Below are 11,801 nucleotides of genomic sequence, written 5' to 3'. Positions count from 1 at the left end.
TATATATAATAAGAACTGTACTTTTAAGGCGAGTCTATCCAGTTCTGGAGAACACTACCTATTTTTGTCAACCTTAGGAAATTATTCTTATTGTTCATTATAGAGACCAATCAGTTAGCAGTACAACTAGAAATAATTAGTGTACCAGTCTCATCTGCATCACTGAATGAATCATTCTATTTGAATAAAACCTAGTTATTTTATTTTTTGGGCCATATTTTGCTTGCCACTTGGGTTTGTCGCTGTGCCATGGGTTTACGGCTGGTGTGTTCCCTTTATTACCGGGTGAACTAGGTGAAATTATAAATAAATATTCTTGATATCTTCAATTCATCTGGTCAACGGCGGACTTTCCTGCTTGGTGTCTCTTAATACAGAAGTGGTGTAGATATAGTCATAAAAACATAATAATAAATTGATACGTTATAAATTAATGAAGTAAAGAATTTTTTACGTAGCGCTATAAATTATAATAGTTTGTGCTGAGCTGTATGCAACAATATATATATAATGCTTTCATTCACCTTCATCTTGTATAGCTGTGCGACCCTACAGACTGTGTGAGATCGAACCATACCCTCTTACTGACTCGTGGGCCAATAATAGCTGCGCAGGAAAAGAAAAAAAAGGCATTCGAGTAAGAGCTTTTGAATTCTAACCCCCAATGTTCCGAATTATCTGACGAGGCTAAGCGTGTTCGCTAAATTGGAGAAGGTCCGCCGCACTACGAGTCAACACCGTTAAGGTGGAAGCCATAGAAGGGGATGGCTGGCCAGCAGGAACGCATATGAAGAAGGTCTGCTCGTGTTTTTCTTTCGTGGTAACGAACAATATCATATACGCGCAAGAACGCTTCACATAAGACTTTTTGACTCACGTTAAAGAGACGCTTAGAGTGTTTCCTCGTACAGTGTCGACATTACATTTCGACTTACCTCTCTCTGGGTTCATTCTACATGGAAGAACAAGACAATACATTTAAACGTAATGCAAACCAGGAACTTGTCAACCGCCTCGGACTTAAGAGTAAAAATGAAATTCAAGAGCGTTTCAGTGGACCTTTATCACATATTCTAGTAACGCTAAATAAGTGAAAAAAAAAAAGCGCTAAAAAATGCTAATTTCGATCCTAACTAAAGTTTAAACTTAAAAAAAAAAATCAAAATCGCTATTTAGATATGGGGTATTTCGTTAAAACGTACGCTGCAAGTATTTTTCTCATGTACCTTTTAAAGTCGCGCTTAGTTTTTTTTGCGATAAATTTATTTGTCACTACTATTGAAGTGAGCATAAAAACGCAACATTTGTAAGCTACTTAGGTGAGGTTAAGGGTTCAGTCCGGTTCACCTAACTGGGCAGCTGGGTTGATTTATACCATATGATTTGTGAAATGCCAGCACAAAAATACGATTTTTGTTGAGTCTTGGACGCTGGTAAGTGCCATTTTCACTATGATTTCACTACATTTTATTTTTAATGATTACTATGTTAAGAGGGTAACTCTCGGTTGAATATCATCGTGGCAAGCCAAGCTTCTATCATGCAGCCCCAGGAGTGAGTGACGTGTTCGCAATATATCTTTAGGTTATTTTTACCCATAAGTGTTAACTGTTAGCACACAGCAGAGCACTTTGTGCCTGACTTGTCCGATTAGAATGCGAGGTATTAATAGCTCGAGATATGGCTCATCATTGAGATTAAAAACTTGTTTTTAGTATCCATTACAAGTTTTGCAGTTAATACTACTTCTCCATGAATTGATACATTGAATGGAATTAAAAGTCTACTGAAGTCTATGTTTGCTCTCAGAGGCAACTATTTTAAAAAAGAGACGCACGTGTAAAAGTGGCGTGTATACCAGCATTGCGATTTGTACAGTTTCTCTGTTCATACGAATCGTATGATAGTTTGTTTCAGGCTACGAGCATTTTTTCCGGACATCAAACGCAGTTTTCCTTTTCATCAAAGGTCTTCTCCCCCTCTAAACCCTAATTAAAACGTCGACGAATGAAGCGGCTTTTGGCCCACTCTTAAAAAATTCAATTTTCAATATGCTAGGACAAACTCCGTAGCATTTTACTTGATTAATACTGCCTAATAAAACGTCAAAGGTATGTAATATATAAAAATCGTATTTCTACTAAACGGCAAATAATAGGACAATTAAATTATCTCTAGAAAAAAAAGGCTTATATTCAGACAAAAGTGAAGCTTATTATGAAAAAAGAAGGGAAATTAATGAAAGGCGAATGATAAGGCAGATTAAGGCACTAAACCTTTATTTGCATAATAGGCACTCCAAACAAATACTCACATACGGTATGCAACTTGGTAAGCAGCTTTTATGCAGGCAGATGGCTCAAGAATTCATCGCTATTCCAATAGAATAAAATGGCATTTTATTTGAATATTGTTAGTCTTCAGGGTTTTTTCATCAAAATGGCAGCGATTGTGCTTACCTATCTATTTTAGGTTCGATTAAATTCACCGATAAAAATTCACTTACGGTGTTGTGACTCGGCACACATTATAATGTTTATTATGTAATTGGTTGATTGACAAGGTCTTTCTAGTTTTACCATCTCATCACCAGCATTAAACAGCGTTATTGGTCGTTCATTATCGGCTGCGTGTGGCCTAGTTGTTCAAGGAGTTTTCGTATCCTATCTTACTTAAGTTCGTCCATTTGATAACCTCTACCTACAAGGACCAGTGTTGATCTTTAGTACCTGCGGGTCTGCCCTGAAGACCTCCGTTGTCGACTTCTATCTATATTTGGAATAGCGTCGCTAGTGCCCGAAGGACACGAGGTGTACAAGCATGACTGCGATTCAACTTAATACAGACTCAAAACTGCGGAAAAGATGCGCTACGGTGCCAGTTTATGATATGTATACCTTCAAATACCAAGTTGCCTTCAAAGGGAGCCTTTGATGGCCTACTTAGAGCCGGCCAGATTCGGTCTTCGTTCATTATCCGCAAATGACGCCGACAGCAATGCAAGCGAAAACGTACGTTTTCGCTTAAAAACGTGACGTCAAGATTCATTCGATCTATGTAAAACCTTACGGTGCTGATCTAAATAGCCTTGGGCATGCGATTCACTGAGAGAATGGCTCTCAGTGCAAACTGAATTTAATACTTTCGGTTCAATTTATTATTAATGATTATATGTGATTAATCAAAGACACGCACTCTACTGCCAAATTATTATGGTTGGCAAGTTGTTAAACTAGAGTTCAATTGGTTCAGTCGTTTATAACGATTCAAAAGACAGTCGCCAGCTCAATCCATAGTAAAATAAAAAACTTTTACTTTAAAAATACTTTGCTTTTATCTCAAATGTCAATCTATAAAAATGGACAGTCTAATAATATTGTCTCTTGTAAGATCATATGAGAATGGTAGTTTTCCTGTACTGAAAATCATAATGACGGGCCCAATCTGAGCACGGATGTATGCATTTCTCCACTCAAACTGCATTCACGTCCCAAATCGTCGACATTCAGCTACGGAAGCCATGACAAAAAAAAAAACGAGAATACAGTGACTCATGAGGGCCCAGTTAACTTTAGTTAAGGTCCGTTTTTTTTGCAGAAACAAACCGGCAACATCGGTTTGAAGAGAATGACACAAGCTAAGCATTAAGTGAAAGCTTTTTTACAACGTATCCGGAGATAACAATTATAATAACACTTGTCATAATATCGATTGAACGCATTATACGATAAATGTTTATAACTGTGACCGAATTTTTTTATCGTTTTTCATACAGTCGATAGAGAGAACTAGGAAGTCCCAAATGCAATCTAGTGATAGCCGGAATACACCACGTAGTTCCTATGCTCATTGAGCTATCTGCTTCCTATGATTGCTTGGAGTAAGTGTGACCGCCTCTATGACAAAGGTTGAAGTCGACAGATGATCGGATATGGTTTGATTCAAAAGGCATCCGTGCATTAATTTCTGCGTAAAGCACCAGGCTTATATTTTATATGTATATATATATATATATATAAGAGATCTAGGTTCTCGTAAACCATGTAAAAATATTATGTTCAACGAAAGGGTTTGATATGTTAGCCGATCTTGGTAATAGAAACGTAGCCTAAATAGCATGGCGTTAGATTGTTAGTAGAATGTTTAAATGCTTAGTTACTCTATAGATATATAAAGATGCATAGTTTTGTAAGTCATACTGTTCACTTCTGCAAGGAAAAAACAGCTAAAATCGAATAACAGGTCATTTCTTTTATTTACATTCATTCGTTTACGCTTAACGGTACATAACTTAATTAGAGAAGAAAACGTAAAATAGCCTAGAAGTGGTTCAAAACCGCACGTGGGTATAACTTGTCTCGTATGATGGTTCCCAGCCCTTTGAAGCAACGCTTACCGGCAGTACCAGACGTAGAACTTCAAAGTTTTACGTAGATCAAAAAATCAGATGAAATCTGTAGATATATCTATTTATTTAGAAGACACATCTGTTTCTTCAACAATTCTTAGTTAAAATGTAATATATGCAAAAAAAAATTTAAGTTACAGGTTTGCTTTGCAGCATGTCTCTTCAGAGTTAAAATACACTTTTTGGGCAGTAGTAGTAGTAGTAGTAGCTGTTCGTTCAATATCATGGGCGGTAAAGTGAAGTTAGCTGTTCATCGGTGGAAATCAGCGAACAGTGATCCAACAATTGCACGGTCGTTGTTACAGAAATTTTTGTATGACAAGAAATATAGTTACTTAGCAAAAATTATAACATATCGTCTAAAAATCGTAGCGTAAAGTTTTGTTATTTCAGCAGGCATAAATCTTGTACTGGTGCCTTTGAGTGAACATCTAAAGTGTTACTAGTAAGTAGTCTAAGGATAGCTTCTCAAAAATGCGGGGTTTATAATAAAAATATTTTGACCAACTTACACAGCGAATCAGGTTGAACAGGTAACCATATCGATTCTAGTTTTTACATTGGACCCCTTAGCATCAACGCCCCTATTAAAGACTTTGTTCGTCACGGATTGAAGATCGCTTCGTATACGAACAAAGACGAGAACGAGTACTGCAATATCCACCTAGCTATTTCTGTAATAAGAACAATGGAAAATTTTCAAGTTCAGTAGTACATTAGCAACCAGTGCTTGATTAGCAGTTAAAAGTCATTTAAGTAGGGTGTTCAGACTTGCCTGTCTGACAAGTTAGAAAAACGAAAAAGTAAAAGATGAATAAAGTTCCCCATTTGCATTTGTATCGATTGTCTCCTATTCGAAGAAGTCAAAACCCGTGCCAAGGGATGAACGGTAGATGACGGTTTAAACGAAGTCGCACGACGAATTGGCGAGACTACCGTGACGAAGAAAAGCGTATTGAATGTTCAGTTAAGACATCTATTAAACGTTTCCTGATCGGTAAATTTTGTCAGGCTTCAAGAACAAAGTGAGTGAAAAAATACGAGAGTTATATTAGTGATACGAGCAGCTTGTCCCGGCAATAGCGCACACCGAACACAAAGCCGTCAAACGAGTTTTCAACTCACGTGGAAAGGTCTCGAGCATTTCGGTCTCTCCGAAACAAGTGAAAGCAACACGATTTTGGCCATGCTGCACTTTTCGGCTGTTTCGAGCGATGCTGGTCGGCGGCGGTCGCGGCGAGGAGGAATTCGTACGCCGTACCGGCTGCGATGCTGCTGCTGCAGCTGCGACGGCAATCGCAGACGGGTGGAAGGAGGAAGAAGACAAACGGACGACGCAGGAACAAAAATGGCTACGAAACGAAGTCAGCACTGCAGCTGATGCAACCAGGCTCTCTAGCTCTTCCCCTTTTCCTAGTGTCCCCCTCCCCCGACTAATTTGGCCGGGGGCCCGCCTGCCAAGGCAGGCAATCAGTTATGGTGTGAACTAGATAGTCATCACGGCCCTGCACTGTTATCGCGAATCGCTTGGGGCGAAAAAGCCTGCACCCACTGGTCTACCTGATGACCCGCACCAATCGTAACGAGAGAATAAGTCTAAAGTATCTCGATTAAATTAAACCAACGTTGCGTCGGAGAGCTCATATACATAGCTGGGTTTTATCGTGAAATCATACCTATGCAGACGTCGCAACAAGCAACGTCAGGAAGTGAGGTTAACAGATGAAACGTATGCCATCTTTGCTGCTTAAACTGGTTAAAACCAAAGCTGGTTAAGAAATTACGTTTGGTTAACGTGTTGGCTATTCTCGGCGCGTTACATCAACGTCATTTTTAGCTATTTTCACCTTACAAGATCAATTTCTGGTCTAGGTACATAAACTGCATGCCAGCTCAGATAGACGAAAACTGTCTATTGGTCGCAAAAACATCCTTTGTGTAGAACTAAGTGTTTTGCTACTTAGACCCTAAAGGACGTAATCTACGTACAAAAATAATGCTTAATGACAGTACCGGACATGAAATCGAAACGTTTGTTTATGGCGTGTTCATTTGCAATAGGAACATTTGAATAGTTTTCTGGCTTTCTGTAGGCAGCTAATCCCTTGACAATCGGACACGATTGAACGGGAACGAAATAGCCTTAGCGTAGTATTATAAGCGGGAGACAGGTTATAACAATGTTTCTAATCAGCAAAACTGTACACCCAGCAGTTTATTTGAAACGCATATTAGGAGGATTAAACATATGTCAGTTAATTTTGGTATTTTAAGTAGAGCAAAATAAACCCTTTACGGCTTGCCACTGGCCCTTGATTGAAAGGATCTTATGTGAATATCGTATACAGAAGAATATAATGATAACAACTGGACTGAAACCTAAGACCGATATCACTTCAATCAATCAGTCTGATTATGTTACGTTTAGGTTACATGTATAACAAAAATGCGTAAGAATAAGTCTGATCATTGCTAGTTCGCCAACAGACAACCCTTCCTTTTCGCGACCCTCTTTTATAGTGGGCCGCAAACCGCTTTACGGTATTCTGCCTATGGACCTTTAAAGGAAATGCGCTAAACCTGTACATAGACTAGCGGGCTGTGAGTAAATATTGTCAAAAAGGAAGTATTGTGAATATGCGTTATAAAATCAGAGTCATTCATACATTAATTTTACATATTCTGAAAGTCATGTTCATGCTTTAAATCTATTGACTAGTAGTCTGCAAACATACATGAGAATAACCTGTAATAATGCAAGTTATTTTTTGAATACGAAGCAATAATGCTTTCTTGTGATAAACACTCTAAGGGTATGCACTACCGTAAATTTAATTGTAAAATTGTACTTTTGGATTTGTTGCTTTTTCTTAATTCCAAGTCGGTGGGATAAGGTGTTAGCTGAAAACTCAGGACAAAACTGGCACGACTTGCGCGCATCTATTAGACATCGGCCCAAAACTGACGCAAACTATGAAAATTGTTATATGACGGGCTTACCTGACTAACCCGGATAACTGGAAGATAAGACTCGAGCAGGCAACGTTTCTCGAACGGAGTGTACCGCCAATGCCAATCAAAATCAGTCAAACCAGCCAAAGTCTACTTTGGGGTTGATCGAACCCGGAGGATGAAGCTGTTTACATACTGACCCTTAATCATAATATGATGTATTTTATTACCGCTGGTTGTGTATGTCTCTCTGTCTGTCCACGGGATCTTTTTTGTTTTTTAGATCCTCTTTTATTGGAAGAAATTGTCCAGAAGAATATATGGTACAGCGGCAAAGGCGGGAATACACTTTGCTTTAGAGATCGCTCTTTTTTGCTCAAAAGAGCATTTTAATTCTCCAACATGATCAACGTAAAGCAGTTTAAGCAAAAAAGTCGTATTTGGCATTGATCCAAAGCTCTTTGATTAGAGTTGAAGTAAATATGCTTCTTGACATGTCATCCAAAGCCAGAATCCTTATACAGCTCTCTATATATAAGCGGACCTTCTGACAGTAGTTTCGTTCGTTATTCTTAGTAATCGACTATGACCCCCATGACTCACACAGCTGGTTCTGTTGCAAGCGGCTTACAAATTTCATGCCCTAAGGGCAAAAGTGAAAGTTACCCTTGCAATTTAGAGTTTTGACGATTCGCAAACTGGATTAATCTAATAATCTAGTTGGCTGTTACATGTCCACTCAGAAGAGAAATTTCAATGGCATAGGGGTCTGCCGAATGCAAAGAGTCATTAGCTAGAGACTGGATTGAACATACTAGTTATGAATACATCCGTTATGTAGGCAGCTGTATTGGGTAAGTCATTGGAACGTGTAAAACATAACCATGCTACCCAGTCTAGTGATCCTCAAATTGTTCGAACTTCTAGTATCGACTTAGCATGCCACCGTGTTTGGCGAACTAATACATAATATGTTGCCTCCAAATATAATCGTAGGTCTCCAATGCATTATATATACAGACATATATCGCCTTTATAAAAGGAGGTTTCTTGACAATGCAGTAGAGTCCCATTTCAGTCGACCCAACTGCATATCAGACATAGTTAAAAGAGCGCCGCTTTTGTCCTATTATCTCTGACGCAAAGACGCTATGATAAAAGAAGCAACAACATTCAATATGTGGCAAAAAGCATTACTCTGCCATTGAGTCGTTGCACTGCCCTTTACATAAAAGGCACATATAGGTGCGCCCTATGCCTCTTCGGCGAAATCAGAGTCAGAGGGCAGCATGTCGGCTAGACCAACATAAAAGAAACCTTTTGGGGCGGCCTCACGCGCCAGGGAAGCTAGCTGAACACTTACTTGGAAAAGAAAACCGCCTAGATAATGCTACATGTACATCTGTTCACCTGAACTTTGCAACGACGATCGCCACCGTTGACTATGCTTCTCTTGTGCGCGCCCTCTTGCTCCTACTATGGGCCTGCCCGCCTGTACGTATGTGTGTTGTTAATAGATTTGTTGGCGCGATCGCGGGAACGACAGAAAAAGGTATTAGTTTAAGTTGGAAGAGGGAGAGAACGGAGACAGTGAAGCAGTTTCGTCCACTTGAAGATGGTTAGAACGAACCTACCAAAGCTATGGCTGCACTTGTGAATGGTCAGGCATGCGTCATCTCCATTGTGTCTAATAGTGCCACCGGTACCGTCGTGGTCGCCTGCCCGCCCGCCCGCCTTCCCACCTGCCCGCTTGCCGATAATTGGTCTTTCCGGGTGAAATGTAGCGCCGTGGGGAGCAGATAATAACAATGACTCATATGCGAGACGTCTACACCTACCGCTGTTGAAATTTCGTGAGATAATATTCGAAGGTTCCTATCCTTCTGAAGCAATTTCAATACAGTTCTGGGCGTAAAATTTTCAAATTTTATTTTAATAATATACTTTTGCCTATCACTTACAACAATCGGTCTTAATTTCATAATTCGTTATCGCAGACTGCACATGCGCATTAACATGGTCACGCAAAAAAATACACCAAAATTGAAGTTTTTCGTACCCTATGGCTAAACCGGACATCGAGTGATCAAGCGCAGAACTCTGAATATGCTGGACTTGTGCATCGCGAGCCTTTACTTTGTGAATCCCTATTTTGATGTTACACGTAACTTTCAGTTAACGATTCAACTAATAACCACACGATTTAATTACTCAAGAAAACGAGCTAAAAATGTAACTAATAAAAACGACTACGATAATAAAGCAATCATGAAAGGCTAATCCATTGAGCCTTATCAAAAATTTGAATCTCTGCGTCTCACATTGGTCATGTTGCAAGTTTTATATTTTCCAGATACTTGTACATATTGTAGAAAGGTAAATAGGTCTCATGGACTGATATGTTTGAAGCAGCATAGTATCTTCTAGTTAACAGACGTTACGCTCTGTCTTAAAGTGGGATTTAGATACAGGCTAAAGACAAAATAGCTTTATCTCCGCCACATCTGAAGGCAGCTCTGCACCGGTAAAGAATTATTTTAGTGACTATAGTTATAAGCTAGCAAAAACTTCAAAGCATCGTATTACTTTTTTCTAACCTATATAGCCAGTTTTATTGTGCCTATATAACGGGGAAAAGTTTAATGAACAGACGAGGTCTGGTAAAAATTTATACTATAAGCCTACTATCTACGGTTGTAGGTTTACTGAGTGTAATCAGAAAATACTGACTTTATAACGCATTTAGTGCTGAGGGTCAGCTGTCCGGTGGAATACCTGACAGCGGTACTAGACGTAAAATTCGAATCGTTTAATGTTAAAAGTTAACGCATAGTATCAAGTTTGTAGTTTTCGAAAATAGGGCGCTGATTGAATTTATCGAAGATCAGTAGAATCACTGGGTAAGGAGGCCGTCAGCACATAGTAGTTCATTACTGCGGTCGAGACGAAAACTGTGAAATTATGGACGACAGAGTTGCCTGCTTTGTCAGAGCAAAAAAACGGATGTTATGATCATGGCAGCTTCTGAGAAAACCAAGCATAGACCATGTGCTCCCTGTCAGTTTAATATGGGGTTTGCTGAAGGACATTTCACGAAACTGTAAGAAAAACAAGGAGATTAGTAAAGAATGAGTTCGTTACTTAGCCAGCGCATATGCAATAGTGACAGTGTTAAACGGTTCGATAAAAGAGTAATACCTTGTTTGGTAATACGTGCATTATTAGATCGTTTCCTCTTAATTTTAGAATGGCAACAATCCGACGAAACTGTAGTGCTTGAACTGAACAGCTCTATATGCAAGTATTAGGCCATCTGTTAAATGTAGCATGCTATACATTATACATTCGCACCATCAATGTTATATGAGGCAATAAACAGGATTCATCTTTCAAACCTATTAGTACCTTATAAGACAAAAAGTCCAGTAACAATAATCTAGCCCCTATGTCAGTTATGAGCTTTCCAAAACAATCTGTTCAAGATTGACGAGAACAATCAGCAAACTGTTTTCGGCCAAATATAAACAAGCCCCAGGCAAGTGTTACCCGAAACGGGTTACAATCATCAGACGGCTCTTTTACCAGCCCGGTAAAGCTTATTAGGTAGAACTCACATTTAGACACGCCAAAAACCATTGCAGCTTATGCAAATTAAATTATTAGAAATCAAATAGAATTTTTCAAATATAAAAGTCTTTATATAAAGTAGCTAAATAATTATTTTATGTACGCGTAAGGTTAGCTTAAGCGCGAAGGAAAAATATTTACATAATCTTCACGTTGATAGTAATGCCGCATGATTGTTTGTGTCTAGAGCTACGAAGCCACCGACCGCCTAGTGGAAACCACTGGCTCTTTAGGAACCTGAAAAACTGAATCAATAGAACAGAAAAGAGAAAACCAACAGCATTCGGAACCCAAACACAGCAAAAGTGAAAGTTGATTGATTCAGGAAGGTCCAGGCATTCTGAAGTCATGACTCATTCGCATGATTCAAAAGCTAGGCCACAAATGATCTGATCTATAAGTTGCATGCCGAAAGGCCGACGTTACATATTCGAAAAATAGCTGAAATGGCTGCAGCCCCCGGAGACAAAATGTCCGAACAATATAGAGATATATAGGTCAGGAATTATTCCCATCATAAACAGTCCGCAAATTGCCGATGAATTTTTGTGTCTTTGATGAATATATACGGGCTTAACGGCTTAGCACTCTATTTTTTCTTTAAGTCGCGTCTATGCATGAAAGCAGTCTCTGCTCGAGTACATATTGCCAAAATATTTGTACTGCATGATGTACTTGAATGTCTATTATAGATGCAGATATTTTGAAAACGAGGAGTCACAAGGGTTGTCGAGTTAAGCATGGTCTCTAGAGTCCTCATCATGGAATGCCTACTAGTTTGCGCAAACCTAAAAAAAGTGTTTGGTGCACAAAG

This window comes from Varroa destructor, unplaced genomic scaffold (assembly GCF_002443255.2).
Source record: "Varroa destructor unplaced genomic scaffold, Vdes_3.0 BEIS01000004.1, whole genome shotgun sequence".
Taxonomy (NCBI): Eukaryota; Metazoa; Arthropoda; class Arachnida; order Mesostigmata; family Varroidae; genus Varroa; species Varroa destructor.
The sequence above is the reverse complement of the archived record's forward strand: the minus strand, read 5'-3'. Positions refer to the sequence as shown.